At 49.0% G+C, this 13,808-nt stretch overlaps 1 long non-coding RNA gene across 1 annotated transcript in view; it reads left to right on the top strand.

The window, feature by feature from the left end:
• Positions 1-11,233, top strand: part of LOC116632696 — an 84,517-nt gene extending 73,284 nt beyond the window's left edge. Inside the window, exon 6 of the long non-coding RNA XR_004299486.1 lies at positions 10,693-11,233. This is a non-coding gene — a long non-coding RNA (uncharacterized LOC116632696). The remainder of the gene's footprint in view (positions 1-10,692) is intronic.
• The last annotated feature ends 2,575 nt before the right edge of the window (positions 11,234-13,808 follow it).

The raw sequence follows: 13,808 nt of genomic DNA, 5'->3' as shown, positions 1-13,808 counted from the left end.
TATTGATAAAGGCCAGCTCATAACGTGTAGCTTGTATTGGGATATCCTGATCCTGAGCCCTAGAACGGACCGCTTACCTGGCCACCAGCAGCCCTGGACCTGCACCACCACAGGAACATGCAGGGGAGCACAGGCGCTAGCTCCCGAAAGGAGGCAGGTGGGCGGAGGCTCTGCTGCGCATGCTCAGTTCCTCCTCCCAACTCACCAATCAGATGAGTCGCCCTGTAAAGGCGTGAGGGAGAGAGAGAGCCGGGATGTTTCCCGGGGGGGGGGGGGGGGAGCTCCCTCCCATGTGGGAGAAACCTCAAAAGTAGGGAATAATCTAAACAGATAAAATCAGGGGATCTATATGACATGCTCGGCACAGGAACCGGGATCTGGCAAGTGCGCAGTAAATTACCGCTTTAAACAGTATCTTCAGCCTGGCTTGGCTGACTCGTGCTTTCCTGCCAACATTTATCAGGCAGCTACTATGGGCAGCGTTTTGTGCCAGTTGCAAGGGAGGACATGAGAAAGCATTCCACCCCGAGCCCATCACCGCTCTGACAGTTCCGCTGGGGCTAACAACATTTCGTACTCCTAGCTAAGATTGACGAATCGGACACTACACGTCGGGAACTCCGGTGCGCTCCCGATGTGCATGATCTCGGGTACTCGGCCGTGTGGCACCGGACACAAACCGTTGAAGGCCTCGCTCCCAGAGGCACAGAGGGGTGAGTGCAGGGCGAGACTAAAGCGCCTGATGGGTACTCAGCAAAACACATCAATGTAGGATGACCAGGTTTGTCCCTCAGCCATCGCCTTCGGGGGCCTGTCACACGTCACAGGCAACAGGGCTGAGAGGTCCCCAGGGGTGGCTTTGGAGTGACGGTGGCCTTGCCATCAGCATGAGAGAGAAGTCGACGAGGTGGCAAAAGTGTGTGTCTTCGGGACATTTCCCAAGCCGTTTGGGCATGACTTCACTTCCCGGAAGGGCCATAAACTTGGAAGAAATAGAACTGCCCTGGGGAAGGAGTAAGAGTGAATTCGGAACTCATGCAAGGGGCAAAGGGCCAGATTCAAAACCAGCCTTTCCTTTAATGCAGCTTATGCCGCCTGCTTGGAGCTTTCAGAGGACTGCTGGGCTCTGGATGGCATCGTTGTTTGGCCGTCCCTTTAGCCCTTGAGAAAGGGCAGGGCTGCTCACCTTTCTGAAGTTTCCCCTGCTGTCTGTGCTCCTGAGGCACCGTTTGGCCAGTGCAGCTCTGTGGTTTACAGGAGGGCAGCGGAGGCCTCCCCAACATGGCCCCTCACGCCCGGGGACCTGCACGGATCTCTGGATCTCTCTCGCTGTTGCCCCACAAGGGCTCCCCTCTCCTTCTCCTTGGCTTAGCAGTGGGTTGTGGGGCTCTCAGTCCTAAAGCGGAAAAGTCCGGGAAGGAATTCTTTTCAGTTTGTGGGGTTTAATGGACTGCCCTCCCCACCCAATTTTTCATAATGTTGCTAACGAGCCAGAGAGAAGAACTAACATAATTCACCGTACACAGTTATTAAAATTAGCAGGACCCATGCAAGAAGACACATACGCTTTCATGCTAGAAGATTTAGATTGAAAAAACATATAAACCAACAAGGGTACAGAGGAAAGGAGATTAACATTCAACTGTTCAGTGAGTGCCTTAAATCGGGTTTCCCGAGAAGCAACCCAGAGACAGGGTTTAGGAGCAAATGGCTTAATTGGGAGGTTATGCCAGGAAGCATGAGAAGGAGAGGGCCAGTGACACAGAGAAGGGAAGGAAGCTGGTTACCACTGTAGGACACTGGAGCTTAGTCCTGCTGGAGAATTCTGGAAACAGTGTGGCACACGAGCCTCTTAAACACCAGCTTCCAGCGGTCTTGGTTGAGGGCGTGGCATGCCTCAAGCTTGCCTTGTCATGGGAGGGCACAGCAAACTGTCATGGCCACAGAAGCTCTTGGAAAAAGAGCTGCAGATGCCTTTAGGTAGAGGTGAGGCCAGCCTGCTCAGAAATGGTACATAGACCAAGGGTATGGCAGTGATGCACTGGGGGGGGGGGGCTGGTGCCCTCCAGATGACAGGTCATTCGATCCTCATTATAACCTGATAGTGCAGGTGATAGGGTCCACACTATAGAGTGGGGGGGGAGCTGAGGGTCAGAGGTTGCAGTGTTTCTCAACCAGAGTGTTATTCTTTATAACGTAGGATGTTTAGCATCTTTGTCTTCCCCAACTAAATACAAGTGGCCTTCCCCTCTCCCCTAGTCCTTGTCCGAATGGGCAAAAAATGTCCTCCTTCTCCCTCCGCACTCACACAGGTGCTGGGTGGGAAGGATCTTGTGTAAGGCCACTTCCCATTCGATCGCAGGGTCATAGTTGCCGATTAGACTGAGAATGAGCTGAGCTGAGGGAACATAATTCTTGGAGCACACTTGACTTCTGTAAAAGGGACATCCTTAAACTGAACTCACAGTTGTGTTGAAGGATTGAATATCGAATACAAAGGTAGTACAGTGTCTGATATCAAGGAATGGCTCAGAAAAATGTTATCTATATTTCTGGTTGAGGGGCTCAGGAATCTTATTTCTTATCTATTCCTTATTTCTTCCCCCCTCTCTCTTTCTCTGATTCCTGCCCCTCCCCCCCCCCCCGCCCCCATTCCCTGTCCATTCTCTAGGAGACATTCAGGGCAGAGGAAAGCACTGATGTTTGAATCTCTGTCCTCAGGAAATAAAGGGGCGGTCGGTCAGGCCAGAGTCATCTGTAAGCCACAGCCGGAGCAGGCCAGAGAAAGGCCAGCCAGGGTCTGGCCCCCGTGTTAGGGGGGTTTATGTGGGTGTGTTCAGCAAGGAGGGCATTCAGTGTATGTCACATGCACACCAGGCCATCCATCTGCACACTTATTAACGCTAATGTGGAAGTGAACGTAACCTTCACCAGAATTTACCCAGATGCCTTCTTTTCTTTGCTGCAGAGGCAGCTGTTTTATAAGCTTTTAGTGGCATTTGGCAGTTTCTGTAACATTCAAGGCATGCTCCGGTGGCCAGGCCATCGAAATGGGGGACTCAGGCCAGCTAACTTTTGCTTGGGTCAAGGTTATGAGGTGTTATGAGTTGGCTATGAGCAGAGGAGCCTCCTCTTTTGCTCTGGTGGCCAGTCCAGAGTCATTCCCGGCCCCACACCACCTTCCACATCCCCGGTCAAGATGAAAGGAGGAGCCAGACCAAGATGAGCATGATTGCAGTTGTGTGTGGGATGGTGGCAGCTAAGAGTGAATGAATTTGACCTCTTCATAGTGACACGTATCAAGCTCTGTAAGCAGGATTCGGCCTCAGTAATTTGTCCAGGAGATGAGGCTTCATTTGTGTCAGGCCTCCCTTCACGCGAGTCATAATCGGATTTAACATGAGCCGGCCACATGGCAGATGCTGTGAACACACTATTCCGTGCCTCCCCACAACCCTCACTGGTATTAATGTTCCCATTTTACAGGTAAAGAAGGAAACTCGGAGCAAGGATTTGACTGCTGAGGCCACAGAGCTAGTGGGAAACACAGCTGGGATTAGGTAGGATCCTTTGGACACCTACGTCTAGTCTAGGCTCTCTCAGCCTTGGACTGCTGACATTGTGGGGACTGTCCTGTGTATTGAGCAGCATCCCTGACTTCTCCCCACCAGATGCCAGGAGCACGTTCTCCACCTTCCCCAACTGCACAACCCCAAAATGTCTCCCTTTAGACATTGTCCTGGTTGACACTGCCCTAGTCCTTTCCATGGGAAAACCTGCATTTCATGCTTCTAAAAAGAGCCTGGTTGGAGGGTGACCCTGGGTCCCTAACTCTGGCAACGTCTGAGGCTCAGCCTTCTGGCTTCCCCTGTGGCCTCTCCCGCCAAAAGCCTCTCAGTCCATCAGTCCTGTGACAAGCCCTCCATTCATTCATTCACTCTTTTGTTCAAGGACTATTTCTTGAATGCCTCCTCCTCACCAGGAGACAGAGAAACAAACAATCAAAGCCTCCTGCCCCAATGGAAGTAATAGTCTAGTGAACAGCAAGCACTCAGTAGATGTTATAACCCACGTGCCTGCACTAACTCATTTTATTCTCGCACCGAGTGCGGTTATTTTCAGTTTCCTGGGGCGCAGTCTGAGACACTGAGAGGTTCGATCACTTGCTCAGGTGGCGGTGAGGAAGGAGTGGAGTTGAGAGTTAAGGCCGGTGCCTGGCTCCGCACCTGCACACCTGCCCCTGCATTCCCCTGCCTTTTCAATGTGCACCCTAACCACACATGTCCTTCCCACTGTCTTGGATATTGCCACACGGAATCCCTGTGTCTTTTTGGGCACACAGGTAATGTCATCTCCCCTCCCCATCCACACTGGCTGTCCCCCCACCCCGCTATGAACCAGACTCAACGTGTTGGTACCGTTGTGAAGTCATGACCTTCTCCTTCCTTCCCTACATCTTCATTCTCAAGTCCTGCTGCTTTTTTTTTTAAAAGATTTTATTTATTTATTAGGGAGAGAGAAAGAGAGAGCACGAGCAGGGAGGAGGGGCAGAGGGAGAGGGAGAAGTAGACTCTCTGTTGAGCAGGGGTCCTGATGTGGGACTTGATCCCAGGACCCTGAGATCAGGACCTGAGCCGAAGGCAGACACTTAACCAACTGACCCCCCCTCCCCAGGTGCCCCAAGTCCTGCTGGTTTTTAAGACAAGTCTCTCGGCTGCATTCCAGTGACCCGGCTAGGCAAGCCTGTTTGTGTCCTCTTCTCATAAATGAGGAGACTAAAGATTGGAGAGGCCAAGTGCCTTGCTCAAGGCCACGCAACTAATAAAGGCTAAAATGTATGCACATCTTCTGATCACAAACTTTGCACTCTGAACAAATTGCTTCATGTAAGATGTTACATCGTTGCCCCTGCTTCAAGAGCCCTGACAAGGTAAGGGCCATGACTTAGGCCATGCCTGGATCTCTTACACAGAGTCTAGCACTTGTGTTGATTCAACTGGAGCCCAAGTTGCAAGGATGGAACCCAGGCTGTTAGCATTAATGCTGTGGAAGTCCGCCAGAGGGCAGTGCTTTCTCCATGAAAGAGGACACCCTGAAGCTGGTGCACCGTGTAACTGAGAGGCTCATTTGAACTTACCAAAGAATTTGAATTCACAGTGGTTTCCAGTCACACATGCGCACACCTGCTATGTTTAGAAACTTGCTGGATATGCTAAACACGGATGAAATCTTGATGTTCCTTGATGACGTACCACATTTTGACTCACAAATCATTTGGTCCAAACTAGTCACCTGACACCACCTGACCATGGGGCGCAGGGGCAGGAAGCGCAATCTTACCCTGTGCTTACAGGGGAAGGAGCCATAAATATTCAGTGCCCAGCACTAATAATGACCACAAAACTTATCCCTGAGTTGTTCGGAACAGCAGCTCCCAGAAGTGGTCGTGCAGGAGAACTAACTGATTAAGGACAGCTTGTTAAATGTCCACATCTCAGAGCCCCTACCCCTGGGATCTAATCCAGAATCAGGAATTGTTACTTGATGTTACTTAGGCATTGCTAGAGAATAAACATGGCTTGTGCCCTAGTCTGACCTTTGGTATTTCCTAGCTGTATGACCCTGAGAAAGTCTCTTCATCTCTCTCAGTGTAAGAATATCTGCTTGGTCTCCCTCACAGACAAGGCCACGATGAGGCTGAAGCTGGACACGTGTGAAACTCTAGCTAGTTTTACAGAGAAGCGCTATCATCATTATGGATGTTATGAAATTAATTTAACTGTTAGTTCAGTAATTACCTTTGTACAGAAGCCTTCCCTGAAACCTTGCTACTCAGAGCGGTCCGCAGATGAGCAGAATTGGCATCACCTGAGAGTTTGTTAGAAATACAGAACGTAACTCATCGTAGACCACTGAACTATAGTTGTGTGTATTTTAACAAGATCCTGAGACGATTCGTATGCCTAGTAAGGTTGGACGCTGGCTAGAAAATGAATAGTTTAATGAATTAATAGCAACAAAAGCAGGTTATGGAATTGGTTTGGGAGTTAATACTGAGCTAGTTCAGTTCAGTGTCCCCCAGAATAGAAGCATCCCCTATGATAAGCCTGCGGCGTGCTAAGCAAATTGTTTGCAAAGCTCAAAAAATGTCTCTGTATCCCAGTTATGCCTTAGGGAGCTCGAATTGAAGTTGAAATAAAACATTTCATATTTAAACCAGTTAGGGTAGGCTGACTTATGCTGCAGTAGTAAACAACCTGACCTTTCAATGGCTTTAAAATCCCAGAGGTTTCAGGGCTCTGCTCCATCACTCAGGAACCCAGGCTGACGGGGCTGCTACCATCCCAGACACTGTAGGGAAAGAGCTCTGGAGGGTCTTGCACTGGGAGTGACGGACCACACTTTGACTCACAAATCATTTGGTCCAAACTAGTCACCTGACACCACCTGACCATGGGGTGCAGGGGCAGGAAGCGCAATCTTACCCTGTGCTTGCAGGGGAAGGAGCCATAAATATTCAGTGCCCAGCACTAATAATGACCACAAAACTTATCCCTGAGTTGTTCGGAACAGCAGCTCCCAGAAGTGGTCGTGCAGGAGAGCTAACTGATTAAGGACAGCTTGTTAAATGTCCACATCTCAGAGCCCCTACCCCTGGGATCTAATCCAGAATCAGGAATCTGTTTTAATAAATGCCCTAAGGGGTTCTGAGGCACCCGCTCCACAGACCAGCATTTTGGCTTTGAGGCTTCCTGTCCTTTAACCCCATCTTGAATTTACAAGGCCCTGTCTTTATTTCCCAGGAACACCTCAACAAATCACCCCAAACTGGGTGGCTCCAAATAGCAGAAATGTAATCTCTCACAGTTCTGGGAGCCAGAAGTCCAAAATCAACGTTTGTCAGCAGGGTTGGTTCTTTCTGGAGGCTCTGGGGGACAATCTGTTCCATGCCTTTCTTCTAGCTTCTGGTGGCTACTGGCAATCCTTGACATTCGCTGGATTATACCGTAGGATTCCAATTTCTTCCTCCATCTCCACATGGCCTTCTCTGTGTGTCTATGTGTTCTGTTATAAGGGCACTTGAGTAATCCACAATGATTTCTTTCTTTTTTTTTTTAAGTGGGCTCCAAGGTGGAGCACAACATGGGGCCCAAACTCACCACCCTGAGATCAAGACTGAGCTGAGATCAAGAGTTGGACGCTTAACCAACTGAGACACCAAGGTGCCCTGATTTTATTTTTCAAATCCGTAATATTAATTCATCTGCAAAGACCCTTTATCCAAAGAGGGTCACATTGGGAGAACATATCTTTCTGGGGTCCGCTATGCCATCCACTGCAGGCCCACATTCACACTGAACCCAGTCTTCTGCCTGTCCTCTCTGGACAGCCAAGAGTGGACTTTGCAAGCCACACGCCACAAGGGGTCAGGCTAGCCTTATTTTTCTGCAGCTAGTTCCTTGCAGCACCCAGGAGTCCTTTCAAAGTCAGGGGAAACCCTCCACTGCGAGGGTCAACCAGGGCAGGCTATGGGGCTGGGATCCCTGACCCAACAGCCAGTTTCCTTCCTACCGCCTCACGCGGAACAAAAGAACTGCATGCGAGGCGAGCGTGTGATGGGCAGCCCGTCCGTTTGTGCAGCTGACGCTGCCAAACCACTGGGAAAATTAGCTAACATTCCAAAAGCCTCAGGCCCATCTAGGACCCGGATGTCGCAGGCTTTCCCCTCCTCAGCAGTGAGGGCTATGTTCTTGACAACTCCCAAGGTTGGAGAATTCCAGGTGGATGGTCATAAGATATTATGAGGAAAATAGGTATGGGCATTCAGGTCATCAAATGAACGCTTATTTTTATATTCTCTAAAAGATGGTAGTAATGACAGAACATTAAATAGAACACCTCAATGTCATTTGACACATCTTGAATTAGTAGTAATGGCTCCTCAACAATTATTTTCCATTTAAGCAATTCCTTTGCTCGCCAGAAACATTTCAGTGCATTCAGTGGGATATTATACCTTAAGCTTGCTTGGTTTTCAAGATTATGCCTAGGAAGAGGCACATTCCTTTCTGTATGTGGTTTTTTCATTCAGGAACGATGTGTTTGAAATGTGACAACACAGGGCCTCCACGTCACTCTGCCTAAGTCATAACCTGGAGAGACCTGTGGTTTCTCTTTTGGGTGGTGGCAGGGAGGCATGTGGAAATACATCAGAAGGGACTAGAATCTGTCTCAAGCTGATTCACAGGAAAAGGATGGGATTCCTAGGAGCGTGGAGGGTGTGGGACTGGCCTTCCTGTCAAACGGGCGCAGTGACTCCCATGGTCACCTGTGTGGTCACCTCCTCAGAGCTCCACCCCACAGTCAGCCTTGGCCTGTGCTTCTTCTTCATCACTTACTATGATTTCTATCTGTGGCCAGCTGGGTTTTTTCATCATTTCATTGGGTTTGTGTTTGGCATATTCCCTCATAGAATGTAAGCTCCTGGAGGGTAGGGGCCTTGCTTGGTTTTCCCTCTGCTGTTGCCCTGGAGCCTGAAACTGAGTAGGATCTGATAAATTTTCTTTGAAACAATGAGTGTCCACTTGGTTGTGCCCGGAGCTGACCTTCTGGGGGACCTGCTTCCAGAACCTGTTGACTGGTTGTGTGCAGAAACGCTCCCCTTTGTACAAAGAAAATCTTCTGCTTATTGTAAACCATTTCTTTTTGATCTGTAGATTTTTCAGAGCTTTCCATATGCAGATGTGAACTGTAATCTCCAAGAGGAGAATTTACGGTGGGATATTCTCCAAAACATTGACCCTCTGTCTTGACTGCTTGGAGATCTTGTTCCAGAAAGGGCTTAAGGCATGCCTGAGTGCCATCCCCTGTCTGGTTGTGCTGGCCAGCTATGTTCCCTGCTAGGGGGCCCCTTGTCACTGCCCTGTGGAAGAGAAGTGGATGACTTCTGGGCAGAGTCTTGACATCTGTGTTCCCAGCCGGGGACAGTCATCTTCAGGCTGTTCCAGGGTGAGCAAGTCACATCTGTTCTTTGGGCCTTGGATTTCTCACTTTGTGCATTTGGCAAATCTTTACTGAGTGCCTACTAGGTGCCTGGCACACGGCTAAGCCCTGGGGGTAGAATAGTGAGCAATGAGAGCAGTCTTGCCCTCCTGGAGCTTACAGGATAGTCAAGAAGAAAGATGTTACCAAACAACTCACGGAGAGGTGTTTAAATGAGACCGTGATAAGTGCTGTGAAGGGGAAGTCCCTGATGGTGTATGAGATCCTAATGATGGAGGGTCTAACCTAGTGCAGAATGGCATACCGTGCAGAGAAGACCACCCAGAGTCAGAAGCTGAAGGATGAGATGGGGTGAAGAAGGGAGGGAGGACTGTTCCAAGCACGGAATCATCTTGGGCTCAGGCCCTGTAGTAAACAGGTAGAGCCGAAGGGAGGCCAGTGGGGCTGGAGCAGGGAGAGCAGGGAGGGTGGGGAGCACAGAGGCCAGGAATAGGCCACCCAGGGGACCATGTCAGGGGGCCTGGACTTTATCCTGAGAGCTGTGGGAAACCATAGATGTGCCTGGGTCTTCAAGCGCAGGTGTGAGCAGGGTAGAGCAGACATGAGATCGTTTTGCGTTAGAGAAGACACTACACGGGGAGTCTACTGGAAATGGACCAGAGTGGGCAACCATGGGCCACACAGGAGGTTAGTGTAGTGGTTCAGAGAGGACATGGTGCTCATGGAGGATCAGTCCATGAATATTTTCTGAACACCTACTATGTGTCAGGTGCTTTTCAGTGAACCAAACAGGCAAAGAACCTTGTCCTCACAGAGCTGAGGTTTTAGGGAGTGGGGAGACAAACAGTAAACACAATAAGTAAGGAAGCGGGGATGTTGGGAAGCCTTATGTGCAAAGGAAAAAGAAAAATAAATTGACCAAAGTAAGTGAGATTGGGAATGGGGGTAGCCGATGACAGAGATCCTTAGGAGGTAAAAATGACAGCATTCTATGATGGAGGTTGGGGGGTTAAGGGACAGAGAAGCATCAAGGTCAACTCCTAGATTTCTGGTTTGTGCAACTGAAGAAGGGTTGCTAGAGAGCGTACTAGACCGAACTTGACCCAAGTCTCTCTGATTCTGTCGCCCTATGGGCTCCATGGCAGTGTCAGCAGCTGCAGGTGGGTCTGTAACCTGGTCTCTGCATCCCAGAGACCACCCTGCATGGGAAGTCCCTCTCCTGGACCCCCCACACAAGGATGTGCCAGGTTGCACGGTGTGCGGGGCAGGTCCACACTGTGGGTAAGTGGGGCTCCTGCTGCATCTCCATGAAACCCGCTCCCTGGGGCTGGCAGCATCTGCCCCAGTGTGTGCTTCCTGACAGAGCTCAGCAAACATGCGGTGTTGCAGACTGCTGTCCTGGGTGGGCACGCTGCCAGCGCCGCTTCCCCAGGCCCGCCACGTGTCCTCTGTCTCCAGAAACGACTCTGCCTTAACCCTCCAGGGAAGAGGGTATTTGTGGGGTGCATTTCTTGAGATGGGTTCCAGGAGCTTTCGGAGCTTGGGGCTCTGCGCACTCCTAGGGTTCTGGGTCACTTCGACAGGGCTTCCCCTGAATGACAATTTCCTGTGGGATTTCCGTGACAAGAGGGATGGGGTCGGCTGACCCTACGACCCGAGTCTGAACAGTCCCTGCTGTTTCCTCCCTAGAGAAAGCCGCGGCTTCCTGTCGGGCTCCCCTGGGGCAAATGCCTGGCGTGGACAAAGGAAGATGATGGAATAAGGACCCCAGTGCGCAGGCGCTGAGTGCTTCCCACGCGCTGAAGAGCTTTCTGTGGATTATTCACTGAAGCCTCAGAGCAACTCTATGAGGTCAGTGCTATTAGTATCATCTTTCTCATCTCAGAGATGAGGTAATGAGGCTCGGTGAGCTTGCACAAGTGGCTCAAGGTCACAGAGCAAGCGCGGTAGGGAGCGGATTCACACGCAGGCCAGTCTTGGCTCTGAACCCCTCTGCTCTAGTGGCCAATGGAAGGGCACGGAGGTCACCGGAGCGGGGGGCCGGTGTTCAGACTCCAGTCCTGACTTGGCACTGCGTCCTGTGGCGATTTGGAACCAGTCCATTTGCTCATTCATTGATTCATTGAATATTGATCAAGTGCCTCCTCTTCCAGGGCTGGGACAGTTCACACGTGGCAGCTGCGACAGACACATAAGCACATCAGCTGGGTTGCAGAGGGTCAGGTGCTTTGTGGAGCAAGACAGGGGAAGGGGTGACAATGACTGTAGGGGACAGGGGTGGGGGTGTGTGGGAAGTTGTGGCTTTGGTGTTGGGCCTTGAAAGGGAAAGACGTTTGCCAAGGCTTTCTGGGCAGGCACGACTGTGAGAGCAAAGGCACGAAGATGCCTGGAGGGTCTCAGGACCTTCTGGTTGTCTCTACAAGTGGAGTAGAATTTCAGAAGGTGTGGACTTGGACCTATGATTAGAACCTACATGAGAACCATCTGGGATATGTGCAGCAAGTGTTTGTTAGAATACAGATTCCAGGCTCCACACCAGGCCCACTGAACCAGTATCTTTAGGAGGCAGGGCCCGGAAATCTGCATTTCAGCCAGTGCCTTGGGGGATTCTGGTCTGAACTGAAGTTTGGCATGGGTGAGGAGAAGCAGGGCAGCAACCAGTTCTGGGTTTATAACAGAGGCCAGCAAACTTCTTCCGGAAAGGGCCACAGAGTAAATATTTCAGGCCTTGTGGGCTAAGAGGAAAATTGAGGGTACTCTGTAGGTACTGATGACTATTTAAAAATAGAAAAACTGGTGGTGGGTGGACTTGGCCTCCCTTAGCCTGAGCATAGTTTGTTGGCTCCTGGTTTAGGCAGCTACCCATCAGCCGAGTGGAGAAGGACTGGGGGTGGGCAGAAGTGAGGAGAGTGTTGAGTTAGGACTATAGAACTTTCAGAGGGGCCCAGAATGTTAAGAGGTGCTTCGTTGGAGTAAAGGGCAGACTGGAGAAGAACTTGGACAGGAAGGGTAGGGCAGAGCAAGGAGTCAAGGATCCCTGAACCGTTGGCTCGTGCTCTTGGGTGGTGGGGTTGTCATTAGGTTACAATATGTAATAACATGTGTACATGTGGTCCCATGCTGAGCCGAGGTCCTGCGGATTGAGGGCTGAAAGGGAGGTCTTTGCAGTTGGCCATTTGAAGGTCATTAAAGGTCAAAATGGCCTCAATTTAAGAAAGAAGTGGGAGTCAGATGTCAATGGATTCAAGAGGATCTGGAGAACAAAAAATGGAACAGGTCAACCCACTGTGTCCCCACTGTGCCTTTCCTGTGGATCTACCCAAATTGTTACTTACTTGCTTTTTTAAAAAAAATTAATACAATTATTTCACTTACTTAAAAAGAAAGCTTGATATTTTTATAACTGGAAAACCACCATCACTAGCTCCAGATAGAGGATAAACACATACATAATAAATGCATAATCATTAAAATAAGGAGTTGTCTGCTAATATAATTTAAAATAATCTGAAGTTATTCTGTCTGCCACTTAAAATGCTCCAGCTACACTGGGGTAATAAAATGATATATATAAGGTCAATTGTGGACAAACTTCTTTCTTGGCTTAAAATTCAAGGAAATATTTATTGCAAAAGACACAGAAGTTCCATTCAAATGGATGTTTCTTATGAACCCTATAAAAGTTAAGGGCATAACATTAACTCTCAACACACTGAATGCTTTTCTGTGGGGAGGTGAGTCAATAGCAAGACAAGCACACTGTTTCTGAAGATCTAACTCAGGAGTTTGCAAACTTTCTCTGTGCAAGGGACAGGTCATAAAGAGTTAGGCTCTGCAGGCCATATGCTCTCAGCTGCCACTCCTCTATTCTGAATTGGTATCTTGAAGCAGCCACGGCCATGTAAGCAAATGGGAGTGGGGATATTTCAATCAACTTTATTCACGGACAATGGAATTTGACTTTTGTATAATTTTCCCGTGTTACAGAATATTATTCTTTAAAAAAATTTTTTCAACCATTTAAAATGTTAAAAACCTCTTTAGCTTGTAGCCTTACAAAAACAGTCATGGGCTGGATTTGGCCTGAGGGCTATAGTTTGCTGACTGCTGATCTTTTTTTTTTTTTTTAATATGTTAAGGATTTATTTATTTTTTTTTTTTTTTATTATGTTATGTTAGTCACCATGCAGTACATCATTAGTTTTTGATGTAGTGTTCCATAAATCATTGTTTGCGTATAATACCCAGTGCTCCATGCAATAGGTGCCCTCCTTAATACCCATCACCGGGCTAACCCATCCCCCCTCCCCCCTCCCCTCTAGAACCCTCAGTTTGTTTCTCAGAGTCCATAGTCCTCATGGTTTGTCTCCCCCTTCAATTTACCCCCCTTCATTTTTCCCTTCATTCTCCTAATGTCCTCCCTGCTATTCCTTATGTTCCACAAATAAGTGAAACCATGTGATAATTTACTTTCTCTGCTTGACTTATTTCACTTAGCATAATCTCCCCCAGTCCCATCCATGTTGATGTAAATGTTGGGTATTCATCCTTTCTGATGGCTGAGTAATATTCCATTGTATATATGGACCACATCTTCTTTATCCATTCATCTGTTGAAGGGCATCTTGGCTCTTTCCACAGTTTGGCTATTGTGGACATTGCTGCTATGAACGTTGGGGTGCATATGGCCCTTCTTTTCACTACATCTGTGTCTTTGGGGTAAATACCTAGTAGTGCAATTGCCGGGTCATAGGGTAACTCTATTTTTAACTTCTTGAGGAACCTCCACACTGTTTTCCAAAGTG

Source organism: Phoca vitulina, unplaced genomic scaffold, assembly GCF_004348235.1.
Source record: "Phoca vitulina isolate PV1807 unplaced genomic scaffold, GSC_HSeal_1.0 scaffold7, whole genome shotgun sequence".
Lineage (NCBI taxonomy): Eukaryota > Metazoa > Chordata > Mammalia > Carnivora > Phocidae > Phoca > Phoca vitulina.
This window is presented reverse-complemented; position numbering and strand designations above follow the sequence as displayed.